Below are 20102 nucleotides of genomic sequence, written 5' to 3' on the forward strand. Positions count from 1 at the left end.
AAACTTTCCTTCACGCTCCAATGTCCATGTAGAAAGCTTCTACCTTTTCTGAGATTTCATGAGCTTTTTATAGGATAAAAGTGTGTATTTGTGGTCACTAAAAATTTCTCACATTCTCTCTACATTCCACAGGGGAGTGTCTTTTCAGACTTTCAGTCGCCAGCACCAGGTAGCTGTTGATTAGGCTATCAACCTAATCTGAGCCATCCATTTCTTGGGACCAATCAGGGAGAGAGAGAAGGGGGAGGGGGGAAATGTCCTGCCACAGGGAGTGAGCAGAGAAATGGTGTCTTAAGAGGGAGAGGGGGGTGAGTGAAAGAATGGTGTCTGAAGAGCTTATTTTTACTTCTCATTCATCTTCCAACTCTGTTAAGTTATAAAATCACTTAGCAACTTTAGATTTTGAGCCTGTGTTGCCTTCAGTGTGTCCTCTTACCAGTGTCCTATCTCAACTCATGAATCCAGGGTGTGTGTGTGTTTAACATGTTTTTTCCTTCCCTCTCCTGCACGTCTGCAGAAGAAGAGAGAAGTGCCTGGCATTTAGCCAGGGTCAAACCCTGACGAAGATGCAAAGCAATTATCTGCTTAACTCATACTGGGAGGAAATATCAACCTCAACGTTCTAATATGACACTTTTTCAATTATTCCACATTGCATTGAGATCTTTAGATGAAATATACTGTAGTGTATTGTTTAATAAATTGACTGATTTCTGCAGCCCAAAAGAAATTGTTCCATTTTGTTTGTTTCTTTGCATCACTTGGATAGATGTAATTAACACAGGGATGCCTGCAGAAAATATTTCAAATTGAATATTTTATATATTTTCCACTGGTTATATCCCATTTATTGTAATTTTATTTACTTTGGTAGAGGTTTATAACACAACATTTTGATTCAGGAGCCAGCTAATTTTGCTTGCTCATATATATAGTCTTATTGGTGTGATTAAAAGCTTTTTAGCAAGGCTTTCTGTGTTAAGTTTGTTGCACAGGAGCTAGAATAGCAGTTTAGAAACCATTCTGCTTGTAGACAAGTGATGCAACCTTTCAGATGAGGCAGTAGAATCACAACACACAAGTAAGCAGGAATGAAAATTATATACTTCTTTGTGAAGTTTTATGCGTACATCCATAATAATCAACAATTCCCTCAACTACATTCAGATGTGTTTTAAAACAGAAGACATGGTAACTGTTGCTCTTAAATGATCAAATATATCAATGTTCAAAACTCAGCCTTGCTATGGCAGTAGGTATGAATGGTGTACAACAATCTTCCAGGTTTGTGTGTAAAAATGTATTTGCAGGTTATTCACTCTAATAATAAAGAGTGCCTGGGAGTATTCATCAATTATCTGGTAAGTTTTATGCTCTAGAAAAATTAGAATTTAAGTTGCAACCAAATTTTGTAACATCTATTATACCATTTTTTTTCAGTAGTAAATCCTTTTCAATGTACTTTCCTGTTCAACTATTTGACTCTGTGACATGCTTCTAGACATTATCAAGTGGTAGTTCTATCCATTCACATAAATTTACACATTTTTAATCCTCTGCTGACACTGTTGGCTTCCTTGTAGTGGGAAAACATATCAAAGTTAAAAATTCTTCCCAGCATTTTATTGACATATCATAATTTATGATGATATATTATGCATTAAATGCCATGTTTCCCAGTCTTTTGGGCATATAATGTGGCACAGCCCAGTATCAACAATGTTACGATTCTCTTGTGATTAAAGATCTGGCAAGAGACTTGGTCTGCTTATTAGATAGTGCCATTCAGGCACCATGCACTTTAAAGTCATTAGTTGCTAAAGGTGTAGTGGGAAGACAGAAAAGTTGTTAACTATGATTCTCATAGCAAAAAAAATTTGCATAAAGGATTCAGTAATGAGTTAACATAACATAAAATCATCATGAATGGGAGTTCAGCAGATTTTTCAAGATGTGTGTTCTTGATTATATATAATTAGTCACATAATACTAGGATTGGGTTTGAAATACATGGAGCTATGTGTGAGCATTTTTTAACAAAGTATTTCTCTGGAAGAATTGATGACCAAGGCAAGTAAAGTTTTCCAACCTTCATTTTCTTAATGAGAACTTTAGACCACAAGAAATATTTAATATGCCTAGTAAAGCTGTACATGATTTCCCTGTGTTGTAGTTTGACCCTGGCCAAATGCCAGGCACCCATGACTATTGCTCACTCACTCTCCCCTGCCACAGCTGGGCAGAGGAGAGAAGCAAAAATTCTAGTGAAGGGGTTACAAATTGAGATATGGATGGGGAGAAAACACTTCAAGGGCAAAACAGGCTCAACTTAGAGTTACAAAGTGAATTTATTACTAGCAGAAGCAGAGAAGGATAATGAGAAGTAAAATAAGCCCTTAAAGATACCATCCTTCCTCCCAGCCCCTCCCACCTTCCCATCAACAGCGCAGGGAACAGGGCATGGGGGCTTTGGATCAGTTCGTCACCAAGATCTTCTTCCACTGCTCAGGGAGAGGAATCCTTCCTGTGCTTCACCGTGGGGTCCCTCCCACAGGAGACAGTTCTCAGTGAACTTCTCCACCATGAGTCCAAATCTCACGAGCAACAGTCCTCCCATAACTGCTGCAATGTGAGCCCCTCCCACAGGCAGACAGTTCTCCCAGAACTGCTGCAGCGTGGGCCACTTGTCCATGGGGTGCAGTCCTCCAAGGACAGGCTGCTCTAGTTTGGAAACTGGGGTCCCCTCTCTCACTGGGACTCCCACTGGATCACAGCCTCCTCCAGGCATCTACCTTCTCCAGCGTGGGCACCTCCCCTTCAGGCTGCGAGTGGATCTCCATGGGTCCCATGGACTACTGGGGGACAGTCTGCTCCACTATAGTCATCACCACAGCCTGCACAGGAATTTCAGCTCCGGTCCCTGGAATTACATCCTCCCACTCCTTCTCCACTGACCTTGGTGTCGCCATGTTGTTTCCCTCATATGTTCTCACTTCCACTTCTTCTCTGGCTAGGAAAAACTGCGTCCCCTTTGCTTTGATTTTCTTTTTAAATATATTATCACAGAGGCATAACCAACATCTCTAATTGGCCCAGGCTTGGCCAGCAGCACTTCCATCTTCAGAGCCATCAGGGATTAGCTCTGCTGGACATGGTGGAAGCTTCCAGCAGCTCCTCACAGGAGCCATCTTTATGGCCCCCCCACTACCAAAAACCAGGCCAAGCAAAACCAACACACTCTGTCTTAAATGAAAACGCATTAATGACTATAAGGGTACTTGTATGAGAAACACAATGGACAATTTTCAGTTTATAGATGATTCAGATTAGTCAATGGTAGAGAAAATTATGAGTTTATTTTAATGTAAATAAATTCTTAACAAAAATAAGATAATCCCTGATGTATCTGGATGTATTTTAAAATACTACCCATTGTGTGAAATATATTGTATTCAACAAGGTTCCTGAGTGTATATGCAACTAGAAACTCTACTTTAGTATAGGGGGTTGTTGTGGAAATTATTGAAATGTTTTTAGCTTGTAAATATTTCGGGAATCACACCCTTTATGTGTGTATATATATAGATATATAACTAAAATTATACTAAATTATATATATATATAATACATATATATATAAAATTTAGTATAATTTCAGCAATAAAATTATATTTATCCAACATTCTGGTGTCCCAAGTTACCTGCCTTCCAGGCATTTGATCATTGCAAAAAACAACAATACACAAATCAGTGATAAATCTCCTGAGTTTCACTATTGTGAACTTATCTTCAGAAAAGAATCATAATCATATCAGGAATCATAAGGTTGCCTCCCTATATCAATCTTGTACTATGTAGCAGAAAATATTTCCCATGAGAAATGTGTATAAATGTGTCCTTTTTGCCATTAAAACGTGTGTTCATTTTAAAGAGGGCAGTAAAAGGTGCTAGAAGGGTGAGAAATTTGCTGGATTGAAATGACCACTTGAAGATTCTGTACGGCTGAGGTTTTTTTTGTCCTGTTACAGCAGGGCTAGTCCTGAATAGCAAACTCAGACATAGATGGAAGTCTTTAGACTTAACAAATAGGGAGTGTTGGACACGTCTTTCTGAACTAATATTTCAGAAAACATATATGTGGAAAACTTGAGATGCTTAGCCATGACCTTCCTCTGCATTTTGTATTTATAATGAAACCTGAGCCATTGCAAGTTTAGAATGAGTTGAGGAATTTCACTGCTATTATGCATTGGTCTGTCACTGCAGCAGCAGTAATGGCAAATTTTGCTAGTGACTCGTAGTTTCTCATTCACACCCAAACTTGCGTCATGTACCACGCTGCATACTTCCTTTCTTTTCAAGTATGCTTTTTCCAGACTTGTATATTGTTGATTGGGAAGTAGAGCTGTTCCCAATGTATTCCTAAGGAAACATCCTGTACAGGAAGAGAGATTTGTTTTGTTTTACACAGGACTGCCAGTGTACTTTAAAGTGGATGGTGTCCTCACTATTTTTTTCTTTCCTTCCTAAACTAAAGTGATGTTTAGGCTCAGTTTGTATACCAGGCCTGCTTAGAGAACGTCAGCTGAGGCTCACACAAGTTACTATAAGTATGAAGAGTTTCAAAATCTCCTTAAGATCTCTTAATGAAGTGGTCTAAGGCATCTATTTATTGACCTGTATGCAGATAAAATGCATTAAGGCCCGAAATACAAACTAACCATGCTCTTCTTATTTTGTTAATATGAACAGCTACTTTACAACGTAAGAAATAACCATGAACTATCACCATGAAGGTGATGTCAAAGCTCCTGTGAGATTAAAACTTTTGCTTCCACAGACAAGAGTTTCTATTGACAAAGCAAGCATAGGACTCACAAATGTATCACCATACTGTTATTAGTCTGCTACTTTTTATTTAAATTCTTCATCTCCTTCCAGCTGCTACATGTCCTTCCTATCAATATGTAATTCTTTTCTTGCCATTCACAAAAGTGCGGTGAACTGAAGCTTATTTCTTTATCATAACACATGATGGGGAAAAAAAGGATGAGATTCTGATGCTGTACCTGAAACATCAGCAGAAAGTCTTTTGTTGTTGCTGATGTATTGCTGTTGCTGTCTGAAAAAATCAAAGGAATACTGATTCTTCTAAAAAGATAGGAACAGGTACACCTCATCAGCAACACTGTAATGCACTCACATTGCCCCAGCACAGAAACTATTTGTGAAAGTAGGTTTTGAATTCAGAATTTCCTGGATCTATTCAATCTTGGATACTTTCCTGAAACTTTGAACAAGAATGCTAGTTTTGGCAAGGTGTTCTTTTTCTGGCTTGAACATGTGTCCAGTAGGAACTGGACTGGAGACCACACACATTAGTAAAAATCAGTTAGTTATTAGTCCCTAGAGCAGGACTTGGAACAATTATCTGAAGAAGTGTTCTTTCTCTTGCAACTAATGCTTATATTTCTCAGTGTCCCTTAGGCATAACATTATTTCTGCTTAGCTGAAACTGTTGAAATTGAAAGGCCCTCTTTTTATTTTAAGGTTTCATTCAGCTTAAGTCAATCAGGATTACTGAGCTGACAAAATTTTAAAATAATACTTTTTACAGAGACCTGTTCAGATAATTTTGCATTTTGCTTTGTTTAGTATGTCTTTGCACATTCATGGATTTTTCATGCAAGCAAAAAGCCACTGTCTCTTGAAAATAATTTTGGAAGTGTAATAAAAAATGTTGCATTTCCATGAAGATTGAAAAGAACGGTTTTTGTACCTGTGCAAAAAACACAGCTTTCCTTTGCTTATGACATTTTCCAGAGTATATTTACTTTAAAAAACAGTTGAACTAGTTGTCAAATTAAATGCATAAAAAACAGAAGAAGAGTTTATCAATATTTCTTTCCAAGTAATCTTAAATGCATTTAAATTATGTTCTATCAAGGTCTCCTAGTTTTTGTTTATCTGATTATTCTGCTTTCTCTTAACTTTTTTATCTTCCAAGACACTGTCATATTAATTGCATTTGTGATTTAGCTCCAAATGAAACAACCAATATTATTATTGCATGTTGAGCTATGTGTCCTCTGCATTATTACAGAAGGCAGTCTACATGAGAGAGAGACCACAACTATTATCTGTGCATATAAACTTTCTGGAAAATCCTTGAAGAAATATTTTTTCAGAAAATAACTTCAAACTAATTTCAGAATTTACCTTATTTCAGTGCTAAGTATTGAAGGCCTGTATTTTGTTGATGATGCAAGCATTATGAACTAGAATTTCCAGTGGCTTTTGGTCTACTTTTATTTGTTTCAGGAAAGAAAATCAAACTTCACTAGAGTGTGATTTTACCATCAGTTTTCATAGATGGTAAAGCTTCCAGTGTACTTATTCCTCAATGGAACAAGGAATATAAGTAATTTAGAGCTATGATGTCTTTCTGGAGTGAATTTCATTTGAACTGAGACACTAAATTTGATCTATAAAGGGCAAGAAGGTGATAATTACTTTCCCTTGTCTGGCATAAAAAAGTGAATTAGATGAGATTACAAATCTCTTGAGCAAAACACTCCCTGCAAAGCAATTAGAGAATTAGAAAAGGTCACAATGAAAGTTTACTGTAACCTGACAAGCACACGCTTTGAGTGGAGTTTTGTTTTTTCTTTTTCCTTTTTTTTTTTAAATTACACAAGCTCAGTTGAGTTATCATAACATGACTGAAAAACTTGGTTAATATACAGACCAAAACAGGTATAGCTGTGTTAACTGCCTTTGCTAAAGTTTGAACTCCCTCTAGGCTATCGCATTGGGTGAGCAAGACTTCAGCTGCCATATGCAACTTCATTATGTTTTTTTGCAGCCAATTAATATACATTTTGGGGAAAAAAATCTGGTTGTCTGTGAGAAAAGAGAAGTAATTCATGTGTGTAGCCTCTTTAAGTACTCTGAGAGCCCTAGACTCTAAACATTTGTATGCTTCTCCTGGGCAGCAGATTTGGTCAAATTCCATGATGCAGTGGGACACAGTTTGAAATACTGTCTGCACCCTAGTGCTCAAGTGAAGTTTGAATAAAGAAGATGGCAGTTTGAAAATGGGAGCAAACAGATACAGTTGCTTATTGGCTATGTACCTTCACGTGTTCCCTGTCATGAGAGAGCATCACAGCCACAAATACTGCCTGTGCATGCTGTCTTGTTTATCATCCTGCTGAGAAGGGGAGCATTCCTTTTCAGATGATTTCCATTTACTACATCTCATGTGCTCAGAGCATGCTCAGAACATGCTCAGAGCATGCTCAGAAGAAAGGGAAATCTGACACTAAGTACATGCTCTTCATATCTGCTCCAAATATGATAACTGTTCTCATACGCTGCAGCAACACACTCCCTCACTAAAAAATACAATGACTCATAAAAAGGAAAAAAATAAGGATCTATAACAGAAACACACTGTCCCCTGAGATGGTTAAACAATTTATAAAGCTTGAAAGATCTTGACATTTCATTCACAGGTGGACTAGTGGTTAGCTTTGTGAACTAAATTAACGTAACTTGGTAGTTTGGAAATTGGAGTTAATACTTTGTTCTCTGGACAACAGTTACTTAGACACAGCATAAAAAGGAGAGGAATGGATGCCAGAAAAACTTATTAGTTAGCTGATTGTGTTTATTGCAATATTACATATAAGACAACTACAGAAATGAAGAGCTTTATTAAAATTCAAAACTATATTAAGTACTAGGAATGGAAGTCAAATAATTTAAAAATTCCTAAACATTGACTCTAACCATTGCTTTGCATCTGCTGATACCAAAAGATTTTTGCTTTTTATATATTTTTCATATATTTGTAGCTCTGTAGACTATTATTGTATAGTTACATAGTTTCTTAGCTAACTACCCTGTTAGGTTAGATGAACACATTCCTGGAATCCTGTTCTAATCTTGCTTCTTCAGTGAACCAAGGCCATGTCACTTTCCCATGTATTTAGACATAAATTGTGTGGGGCTAGAAGCAAGGGGGAGGCTACATAGGGAGTCAAACCAAGGAGGGAATCACTTCATTAACTGAACTTTCTAACTGGGGATTCTTGTCAATTATGCTGATTTGCTAAATTTATGAAAGTGCTGAGGCCCTATTTCACATGTGCATTCCACCATAAGTACACCTGGAGGATTTTGATAAATGGTAACTCTTTTTTATAATTTTAATCTTATTTGGTTTGTGATTTTAGGGTTGAAAAGGCATCACTGCTGATTATCTAATTCAATCTTTTTCCTTACTGCGGAACGAAATAGTATCACTGATGATACTATTTCTACAAAGACAAAATGGTTGGTTTCTTTCAGAGTGTATTTTATGATTTGGGTTCTTGAAGTCTCGTAGACTGTATCTTAATTTAATGTCACTCTAGTTTAAAAAAAAAAATTAGATTTGATTACTTATTTCATCTAAAACTGAAGTTATTTTTATTATTAATTGATCCATTTATTGCATGAAGTACAAATCAAAAGTTATTTTACTTCTTCTATGTCTCAGTAACATTTTATCATAATTCTTTTCATCTTCCATGCTTTTAAATTTCCTGTTGTGTTAAGTAACTGAGGTTCAACATTAAAGTTTTTAAGTGAAATGTAATTAAGTTTTGTGCTAAAACTTGAGGAGCAATCCAAATTAAACTTAGGCTGTCTCATGTCTTTTCTCCAATCTTAAACTAAATATGGCTGAAATGCTTCAAAACTGCATTTAAACTGGAGTAGTACAGTCAGTTTTGCTCTGGCAAAGATGGAAAGGAATGCTTTTTAATGTCTCAGGACACGCACTAATTCCCACTGATTGCTTACAGCTTGTAGCCGGCTGGGAATGAGAGCCTTCAAGGAAAACTCTCAAAATGTTCTAAAAGGCCTACCTCTGCTCCTGAGGCATTTCTCGCTTGATGGGAAGTGAAAAGACACATTGTAAGAAAACCGCTGATGTTTTCAGAGAATTGATTGCTGAACTTAATGACCTGGAAAAGTGCTGACAGTCAGGTAGTGCCTGTCACCATGCAGCACACCCCCAACCTCACGCCATGCATTGCTCCCCTCTTACAGGTTACTGCCTCATTACATAATGGTGGGACATGGGATCAAGCTCTGGCATTGCTATTTTAGAGGTGGTGTTATTGGCTTGAACTGCTTTTATGGTAGTTTGTTAAGGGCACAGGATGTGTATGTATTATTAGGTCTCTGACAATCCTGCATGCTGAAAACAGCTGAAACTCTTACTTCCCCCAGTTGTCTGCCTTACCCACTTCCCAACATTGCTATGCCTGAACGAGGTATGTCTCATCCCATCATGAACTCATCCCATCATGAACATCATGAACATACACCAGGCTGCAGTGCAGCAGCTGATTGACAAATATCAGATATCCAAGCCTCAGGGGCAGCATCCCTCTCAGAGGGACATGGTGGGTAAGTGGGAGCCATAAGTGTTTCAGGCTTCTGGTTTTATCTGTCACAGACTGTGTGACAAGCTTCTTAAAGTATTGTAGTAGATGTTCACTTAAGTGCAGGAAAACCAAAGTTTTAGTAAACTGAAATGTTTTGAAGTTATGACCAGTAACATGCTGCTAATTGACTGGTAAGATACTGTATGAATATGTAATTCACATTGTTTCTCTGTTTCATGGTACAAGAAAGAGAGTTCTTGGCAAAGCTGGGATTCTCCAACATCACAAGAGTTCATATGATGTCTTTCCTAAATGCAATAAACAGCTCTCCGCAGTTTCCAATTAAAATGCTTATCTTTGATGAATTGTGGTTTATTTTACTTTGCTTTATGTCAGTCTAGAATGGAACGATATAGGACTCTAATCTTCACTGCTATCTATTTTTCAAATCTTCCCTATGGTACTGTTGCAAGAAGGACTATGTCAGGTTAGTGGTAATTAAAATAAAAAATGCAAGCAGTCAACTTGCTTTATGATACTTTGTTGTAATAATTATTCTTCCATTCCTTGATACAGGGCAAAATACAAACCAACAACACAGCCATAAAATTATCATTTCTAGGATTGAGAGGATAAGTTGTTCACAAAGCAAAACCCCTCAGTACTCACTTTGATTCAGATTTAATTTTAAAATCAGGAATTACATTAAAAGTGTAGTCATGTTGCAGTGTTTCACTAATTACCTCACTATTCTCCATCAGGTGTAGTTGCTTCAGAAAGTTTAATCGGAATTCATATGCCTCTGGAAATCTGTTTGGTGAAGAAAAATATATTAGCTGGTACTCATTTTCTGGCTTTCTAAATCATTCCATTGCTATTCAAGGATTTGCATTATATGCAGCTCATATCCATTACAGTGAGTTTATGCGGAAGAGCACTTTCAGATTTTCATTTGTGTGGGACAACAGTGATTTGTCATTGTTATGATACAATTACTAGGGTTCTTAGAAATACGTCTGCCCAAATTAAGGTGCAAATGAGAGCATATGCCAGTCAATAGTATGGGTTTTATTTGATAGTAAATATGAGAGAGAGAGAGAGAGAGAAAAGGAGAAGTAGGAAAAGAGGTGGGGGGACAGAGAGGGACAGGGACTGGACAAAAGGAATATCACTGCTCCATGGGTCCCACTGGCATCCTGATGATCCTCTCCAGCTGGTCTTCTCGGTGGTGATGGTCCCCTGAAAGCATAGAATGCCATGGGTTAATATACCCTCAAGCCCGGTGGCAATGTCCAGGCACATCCCCCCAGGGGAGGGGGCAGTCTCTTGCAGCAGGATCTGTTACATCACATGCAGTCCTGTGGTGCAAGGCCTAGCGCTTTGGGGGGGGGTCTTTGACGGATTGTGACATTGCTGAAGGAGAAAAATGTCCAATACTTTACCCCTGTACTGACTCATGAATAATGGCCAATTCTCTGTGGGGGTGGGTGGCCATCAGGGAAGAGATGCAACACACAGATGGGCTCATGACCAAGGTGTGGACTTAACCATGGACAATGTTGTACATGCTATCCATGAATGTGAAAAATGAGCTGAAATTAAGCAAGCCAATCATTTAAACTCTCTCTGGTATGGAGGATGGTGGCTGAAATATAAATATGGGCAGGCCTGGCATACTGACAATATGACAACCCCACAAACCTGTCAAGGCAAATGCCATGTATGTGCAATGGTAGAAATAACCACCGGATGGCTGGAAATATATCCTGTGCCTCATGCCACTCCCCAGAACACTATCCCAGAAATAACTGAGTCAGAGAACAGCTCTCATTTCCAAGACAATCTAACAGACACTTGGGCCAAAGAACATGGTACTGAATGTGTATGTATATCACAGTCCCTATCATGCACCAGCCTCTGGATAAACTGAACAATGCAAAGGACTGTCAAAGACCACACTGAAGGTAGTGGCACCTTCAAATACTGGGATACACATTTAGCAAAAGCCACCTGCTTAGTCAACAATAGGGAATCTGCAAGTTGGGATGGCCCTGCCCAATCAAAACTTCTATGTTGTATAGAAGGGAATAAAGTTCCTGTAGCACACATTAAAGATATTCTGGAGAAAACAGTCTGTTTACTCATGCCTCAGACAATGACAAAACCACTCATGGAATTGCTTTTGCTCAAGGACCTGGGTGAACTTGGTAGGTAATGTGAGAGGATCAGGAAGTCTGGTGTGGGCCTCCATGGGATTAGATTTTGGGTAAGAATAACTAAATATTTAAATTTTGGGATGTTAATTACCATATAACACAATGTACTATCAGTTCTATGGAGATAGCCCACGAGAGACAGTCCTCTGTGAACTTCTTTGGCATGGATCCAATCTCACAAGCAGCATCCTGCCTGAATTTCTGCGGCAACATGAGTGTTTCTGTCCATAGGGTGCAGACTTTTGAGCCGAGGCCAGGCTTCTTCCATCCCAGGAGCAAGGCCTTTCTTTCTCTTGCAAGGCCCTTGCAGCCTTAACTCTCTATATGGGACTCCCCCTAGATCACTGTTTTCTCCTGGCATCCACTTGCTTCTCTGGCCTAGGCACCTCCCCACAGGCTGTGGGTGGATCTCTGCACCCCCATGGACTCCGTGGGCTGCAGGGGGACCTCCACTCTCCCCATGGTCTTCACTATGACTTGCAGAGGGTTTTCAGCTCTGGTGGCTGGAGCACCTCCTCCCCTTTCTTCCCCACTGATGTTGGTGTCTCCATGTTGTTCTACCTTCACATATTTTCACCTCCTCCCCTAGCAAAAAAGAAGCTCTTGACTACTTTGTTTTAACTTCTTCTTATATATGTTTTCACAGAGGGGTAACTAGCATTTCTAATTGGCCCAGACTTGGCCAGCAGCATGTCCATCATCTTCAGAGCCATCAGGGATTGGCTCTGCTAGACTTGATGAAAAACTTCCAGAACCTTTACACAAGGCCCACAGGAGCCATCTTTGTGCCACTCCACCCTTCAGACACTTCTTCAGGCCTACCCCAACAGCTTCTGAAGGGTTTAAATTTCTCTTAGATGTTAAAGACACTTTGCTGATGTTCTGGGCTAAGCAAAACCACCACAATGTGTTACCCCCTCATCTGGTGACATGAAAAATCTTTGGCTTCTGATCAGTCCCTCATCACTTGCAAGATTCCTGCATGACTGGGTTTTCCTATATGAGCTTGTATGATCAGTTCAACCCATTTACTTCATGCAGCATCAGTTGCATGATGTGCAGAAGAGACCCTCCCTTTGAACATTTAGCCCAGCACAGGCAACCCAAGTGCCAAAAGGAGCTGTGCTTCAATGGCAATGATTTCCAAGGCAATTTGAACACCTTCATAAGCTGACAGTATCTCTTCTTTAGTTGCAGAATAGCAGTCTTCAGATCCTCTCTATCCCCAACTCCAAAACCGTCTAGTTAACCATTACTCTCCCCTGGTCCTCTCTGCAATAGTTTCCAGGTAGGACCATTCTCCCTGGCTGCGGTGTAGAGCACATTTTTTATATCCTCTAGAATCATAGAATGGGTTCGGTTGGAAGGGACCTTAAGGTTCACCTAGTTCCAGCCTATACCCACAAGATAAAATTATCCAAAGCCCCATCCAACCTGGCCTTGAATACTGACAGGAATGGGACATCCTCAGAGGAGCAGTTTATTTTGTGGTGGTGGATGAGACCACCTCAAGAACTGCTGAGGAGCCGAGTGGTCCCAGTACAGCAGGATTTCGCTGGTGGGATGTTGGAAAACACAGTTTTCCAGCAAAACTTGTGTTAGTTGAGCAGGCCCGAACAAAGCCTTAGCATAGTCAGGCCTCAGTAAAAATCCTAGCAAGCTGTTGTGAAAAGCTAAAACCTGGGAACCACAGCTGTGCTTCTAGGCTGTGAGAAGAATGTCATGAGAAAAGATAAGGAGTCAAAAGTGTTATGAGAAGAAAATAAGGGAGTCACCAAGAAGATCCCTGAATATGTGAGAACAAACTGCAGATACATGTGTAGCTATAATTGGGAACATCTGTAACAGTATATAAGTTTCTCGTTTGGTAAAATAAAATGGAGCTTGCTTTCTGACTTACATTAAGTCGTGTGTGAGTTCTCTCTCGCCGATCATCCGTGGGAAAAATCCTAAAATCTGAATACACCCCTTGGGAATAAGATGGTCCCTCCACAGACTATGTAAATCCTCCTGTGTTGCTTGGCTGTAACCTAACCCCTGACCCCATCCCTCCCTTCTCCCCACTGGTTGTGGTGTCACCCCGCCTTCTCTCCCCTGACCCTCAGATGATCCCTATATCTAGGGATACCTAGGGTCTCTTCTTCCTCTTTCCACCCTGGAACCCTTCAGAATAAATCTCTGGAATATCCAGCTGATTGAGCCTCTGGATTCTTTGTCTCTGGTAACGCATGAGCTATCTGGCTCCCTGGGTGAGTGAGAATCTGTGCCTTACACCAGCTTGGGTGTGAGAAAGGTCGTTCTGTACAGCACCAGAGCAATGCTGGCTGGAGTGATCTCACAATAGCCTCAGAGACACTTTCGGTAAATGCAGAGGCCTGTTCCACCCTCCAACCACCCACTGCATTATTATTTCAGTGTCTCACCACTAACGCGGAGGGGGAGGAGGGGTGGAACCAGGCCTCTGCGTTAACCGAAAGTGTCTCTATGGCTATTGAGAGATCACTCCAGCCAGCACTGCTCTGGTGCTGTACAGAAAGGCCCTTCTCACACCCGTGCCGGTGTAAGGCACAGATTCTCACTCACCCACGGAGTTGGATAACTTGTGCGTCACCAAAGACAAAGAACTCAGAGTGCTCAGTCAGCTGGAGGTTCCAGGGGTTTATTCTGAAGGGTTCCAGGGTGAAAGAGGACGAGAGACCCCAGCCGTCTACATTTAAAGGGATGGCTGGAGGGTCAGGGGAGAGGAGGTGGGGGGAACACCACAACCAATGGGGAGAAGGAAGGGATGGAATCAGGGGTTAGGTTACAGCTGGGGGGATCTACATAATTTGGGGAGAGACCATCGTGTTCTCCAGGGGGGAGACTAAGATGCCTCCCACCAGTGGAGCTCTGCTGTATTGGAGCCACTCGGCTCTCCAGCAGTTCCTGAGGTGGTACTATCTACCCCAACACACCACCATTATAGTGAAGAGTTTCTTCCGAACATCTAATCCAAATACCACAGAATCACAATATCATCAGGTTGGAAGAGACGTCCAAGATCATCAAGTCCAACCCATATCCTAACACTTCCTCAACTAAACCATGGGACTGAGTGCCACATCCAATCTTTTTTTAAATACATCCAGGGATGGTGACTCCACCACCTCCCCAGGCAAATGATTCCAGAGCTTTATCACTCTTTCAGTAAAAAACTTTTTCCTAACATCCAACTTGAATTTCCCTTGGCGCCACCTGAGACTGTGTCCTCTTGTTCTGTCAGTTGCTGCCTGGAAAAAGAGACCAACCCCCACCTGACTACAACTACCCCTCAGGTAATTGTAGAGAGTGATAAGTTCTCCTTTGAGTCTTTTTTTCTCCAGGCTAAACCACCCCAGCTTCCTCAGTCATTCCTCATAGGGCTTGTGTTCCAAGCCCTTCACCAGCTTCATTACCCTCCTTAGGACACGCTGAAGTGTCTCAATGTCCTTCCTGAACTGAGGAGCCCAGAACTGCATACAGTACTCTTAGGTGCGGCCTCACCAGTGCCAAGTACAAGGGAAGAATGACTTCCCTGGTCCTGCTGGCCACACTATTTCTAATATAGGCCAGGATGCCATTGGCCTTCTTGGCTACCAGGGCACACTGCTGGCTCATATTCAGTCGGCTGTCAACCAGTACCCCCAGGTCCCTTTCTGCCTGGGCAATGTCCAGCCACACTGTCCCCAGCCTATAGCATTGCAGGGGATTGTTGTGGCCAAAATGCAGGACTCAGCATTTGGACTTGGTGAACTTCATCTTATTGGACTCTGCCCATCTATCCAATTGTTCCAAGTCTCTTTGCAGAGCCCTCCTACCTTCCAACAGATCGACACACACCCCCAGCTTGGTGTCATGTCCTATTTTACTAACAGTAGATTCAATATCCTCATCCATGTCACCAATAAAAATATTAAATAAAACCAGCCCCAGCACAGATCCCTGAGGGACACCACTAGTGACTGACAGCCAACTGGATGCAGCAGCATTCACCACCACTCTCTGGGCTCAACCATCCAGCCAGTTCTTAACCCAGCAAAGAGTACACCTCTTGTCCTAGCCATGAGCTGCCAGCTTTTCCAGGAGTTTACTGTGGGAAACGGTGTCAAAGGCCTTGCTGAAGTCCAAATAGACAATATCCACAGCCTTTCCTGCATCCACCAGGCAGGTCACCTGGTCATAAAAGGAGATCAGGTTGGTCAAACACAACCTACCCCTCCTAAATCCATGCTAGCTGGGTCTAATCCCCTGGCCATCATGTAAGTGTTGTGATAGCACTCAAAATAAACTGTTCCATGACCTTACCGGGTACTGAGGTTAGACTGATTGGCCTATAATTTCCAGGATCCTCCTTCCTACCCTTCCTGTAAACTGTCACACTGGCCAGCTTCCAGTCATCTGGAACCTCACTGGTGAGCCAGGACTGTTGATAAATGATGAAGAGTGGCTTTGTAAGCTCTTCTGCCAGTTCCCTCATCACCCTGGAATGGATGATGATCTGGTCCCATAGATTTATGAACATCCATGCGGCTCAGCAGTTCTCTGACTGCTTCCTTCTGGATAACAGGGGAACCATCCTGCTCCCTGACACCATCTACCAGCACAGGAGGAGAGTTGTCCTGAGGACAAACCGTCTTTCCAATACAGACCAAGGCAAAGAGGGCGATAAATGCCTCTGCCTTCTCCCTATCTGCAGTCACTAAATTCCCTGCCACATCCAGCAGAGAACCATGATGGTTCTTACCCTTCCTTTTGCCATTAATATATTTGTAAAAACATTTTTTATTATCCTTCACAAAAGTTGCCAAATTAAATTCTAACTGAGCTTTGGCCTCTCTAATTTTTTTCCTACATGTCCTAACAACCCCTTAAATATTTCCTGACCCTCCTTCCAAAGATGATACATCCTCTTTTTATTCTTTAGTTTCTTCATAAGCTCCTTGTCCGTCCAGGCTGCACATTTACCTCGTCGACTCATCTTTCCGCACACAGCAACAGTCTGTTCCTGTACTCTCAAGAACTCTGTTTTGAAGCATGCCCACCCTTCCTGAGCTCCTTTGTTTTTAAGGGCTGCTTCTCAAGGAACTCTCCAAGTAAGTCTCCTGAATAGGCCAAAATCTGCCCTCCAGAAGTCTAGTGTGAAAGTTTTATTGATGCCCCTCCTGATTTCACCAAATATTGAAAACTCCACAATTTCATGATCACTATGCCCTAGACAACCTCGAACCACCACATCTCCCACCAGCCCATTTCCATTAGCAAACAGCAGATGTAATGTTGCCTCCCCTGGTCGGCTCACTCACCAGCTATGACAAGAAGTTGTCCTCCACACACTCTAAGAACCTCCTAGACTGCTTCTTTTCTGCTGTGTTAAGTTCCCAGCAGATGTCTGGTAGGTTAAAGTTACCTACAAGTCACCTACAATATCTCCTCTTTCAATTTAAAACCATTCCCCCTTGCCCTATTGCTGTGTGTCCATGTAAAAAATTGCTCTCCCTGTGTTTTATGAGCCCCCCCTCAAGTACTGGAAGGCTGCAATTAGATCTCCCCAGAGTCTTCTCCAGTCTGAACAACACGAACTTACTCAGCCTGTGTTCACAAGAGACATTCCTCAGTCTTCTAATCATCTTTGTGGCCCTCCACTGAATATTCTGCAACAGGTCCATGTCTCTCCTGTGCTGAGAGCCCTAGAGTTGGACACAGGGTCTCATGAGAGAAGAGTAGATGAGGAGAATTACCTCCCTTGACCTGCTGGCCACACTTGATAGAGACCATAATGTGGCTGATGTTTTGGGCAGCAAGCATCCACTGTCAGCTCAAGTCCAGTTTTTCATCCTTCTTGGCAGGACTGTTCTAACAATGAGTTCATCTCCCAGGTGTAACTCTTGCACTTGGACTTGTTGAACCTCATGAAGTTCTCATGGCCCCACTTCTCTAGTTTGTCCAGGTCCCCATGGATGATATGCGTTCCTTCTATTGTGTCAACTGCACCACTGAGCTTGGTATCATCTGTAATTTTTCAAACTTTTTAACATAGTGTTTCTGGAACAATGTACATAGATCCCTTCAGGGCAGTCTCAGCCTTTAACGCAGTTCACTAAAAAAATTGAAATGAGTATCAACCAGTGTGCTATGTCTGTCATATGAGACCTTTAGAACTAAGGATGAGGAAAAAGTCACCCATTGTTTTATGCAAAATCAAAGCACTTACAGTCTAATTTGTGAGCACAAATGTTTTTGCTGTTGCTTAGTATAATTTCAGTTCCAGCAGTACATGAAAAAGGAAATAGAACAACCTAAGACTAATTCAGTAAACCTAATTCTCTTAAAATTATGGCTTTACCCAATGACAGTTGAATATTGGGAATAGGATCTAACTTACGGACTTGAAAGAAGCACGTGTAAAGCCAAGTATATGTTAAGTTTTGGTGAGTTGACACCATCATAAAAGGCACCCCTTGACTTTTCCAAAAGAGGAGGTGAATTAACCTTAAAAAGCAGTTACTAATATATTTTCAAATTAGTATTCAATTTAAAAGTTCCTTTGCTATTCATTGTTCATAAGCATTTGTGTGGCCTACATTATTTATGAAGAAGTTACAAATCCTGGAAAATCCTTAAAGGTTTAGGATCTCTGACAGGATGGTGAAGGATTTCAGCTTCTTCCCTCTGAGGTCCAAACTGGTATTCAGTCTAACCAGATGCTGCCTCTTTACTCAAGGAAAACTCTATTTGTGTCAGTGGAATTTTTTTTGGAGTACAGCTGGACTTGACCCATTGAAAAGAAATAATTGTCTGGTTTTGGTTTTCCATGGCTAGACAAATACTCTTGCTCATTCTTACTTATGCATTGTGTGGTCTCATCAAATTCAGAGGTGTCATTTATTTAGTTGAAATTTGTGTTTGCCATGAACCTGAGTAACCAGATGTAGTCCCTATATGTGACATAACTGCTGTGCCTAGTAATCAGATCTCCTTCTCCATGTAATTTAAAAACAATTACAAATTGAACTAATAATTGGGTTATTTTAAAAGTAAACTTTTTGTCACTTTCTTATATTTGCTCAAATGTCTTTTGTATGACATTTTGTCTTTATCTTGCTGGGTAGTTCCTATTTTGCTATCACAGTCAATCCAACTTCTCCAAGTTTCACTAATGAAGTCTTCTGGAAAAAAATGTGAAGTGGCTTGCAGCACATTCAGACACTAGCCGTTAAGAGCTGGCACTAAAATTCACACTAAAAAATTGTACATATAACAATAGGCAGAACAAAAGCTAGTGTTACAATTACTACTACATTGCATGCAAAAGAAAGGGTCAGCCATGGAACCTTTTGTCACACAAACAAACCTCTGATATTACCTCACAGTGAGGGCCTGTAGGAATTATGTTCTATGGGAATTATTCTTGACAAATGATTCCAAAAAAGAGGCTATTTCTATAGCAGTGTTCACGTAGCCTACACACTTTCATCTTCCAGTGTAGAAACAGGCTAATTTATTAACCTTGCAAAGACCTGTTAAAACATATTTGGATTCCCCTGGTTGAATGTTGAATCACTGTATCAGCATAACAGAAATCTTGGCTACTGTGTAACATCTGCCCATTTTGATGTCTATCTCCTATAAGAGATAAATATTTTTTAGATACACCTAACACCTATTTTTTGACTGCATTGCAAGCCAAATTCTGCTGTTTGGCTTATAACTTTTCTTCAAATCACAGAACACCATATTTATAAATCAACTCATGCTTCAGAATATCACTGCTCTTAGTAGTATGGTAAATTAATTACTTGACTTTAAATACATATTCAAGGCATTTTAAGAGCTTTTGTGCTCATATTGAAAATATCTCAATGATTTCTATAGATGTCAACTATCCATTGAAATGCCATATAGCAAATGTGGAATTAATATATAAACAGCTTTTAGACCATTAAGCCATATATAATTTTATGTGCAAATTGCTTTTTTCCCCCTGGAACTATTAGCTGTGATTTTCATCAAGTTTTTAATATGATTTTTCCTTAAAAGTATTACCTTCAAAAAAGCTTTACCAATTACAGGGGCTGATGGTCCAGCCCATCATGTGACCCATTATGTTCAAAAGGTTTAAAAATAATTTTTATATCTAAATTTGGTGGAGTTTTAGAGATGTTCTTGTTCATGAAAATCCAGTGGCTGGGATGATATTGAACCTTAGCCTATCCTATTTGCTATAATTCATTGTCTTGGTTTGAAAACAAACCAGTGGGAGATCACAAGTCAAGACTGAAATTAAAAAATAAGTGAAATAATACAAGGAAAAGCACTGACAAAGTCAGATACAACCTAACACCCTGTTGGGGTGGTAGTAGCAGTCCAACTGAAGTAGGCCAGTTGAAGCGGTGATCCTGTGAAGGTCTAGTCTCCAGCTGAAAGATCC

General features: G+C 40.5%; 1 long non-coding RNA gene across 1 annotated transcript in view; it reads left to right on the forward strand.

The window, feature by feature from the left end:
- Window positions 1-20102, forward strand: part of LOC146441410 (uncharacterized) — a 297131-nt gene that overhangs the window by 250337 nt on the left and 26692 nt on the right. Inside the window, exon 2 of the long non-coding RNA XR_014849890.1 lies at window positions 10501-10567. This is a non-coding gene — a long non-coding RNA (uncharacterized LOC146441410). The remainder of the gene's footprint in view (window positions 1-10500; window positions 10568-20102) is intronic.

The sequence above is a fragment of the Lichenostomus cassidix genome, chromosome 2 (genome assembly GCF_008360975.1).
Source record: "Lichenostomus cassidix isolate B80296 chromosome 2, HeHo_3.0, whole genome shotgun sequence".
NCBI classification, from domain to species: domain Eukaryota; kingdom Metazoa; phylum Chordata; class Aves; order Passeriformes; family Meliphagidae; genus Lichenostomus; species Lichenostomus cassidix.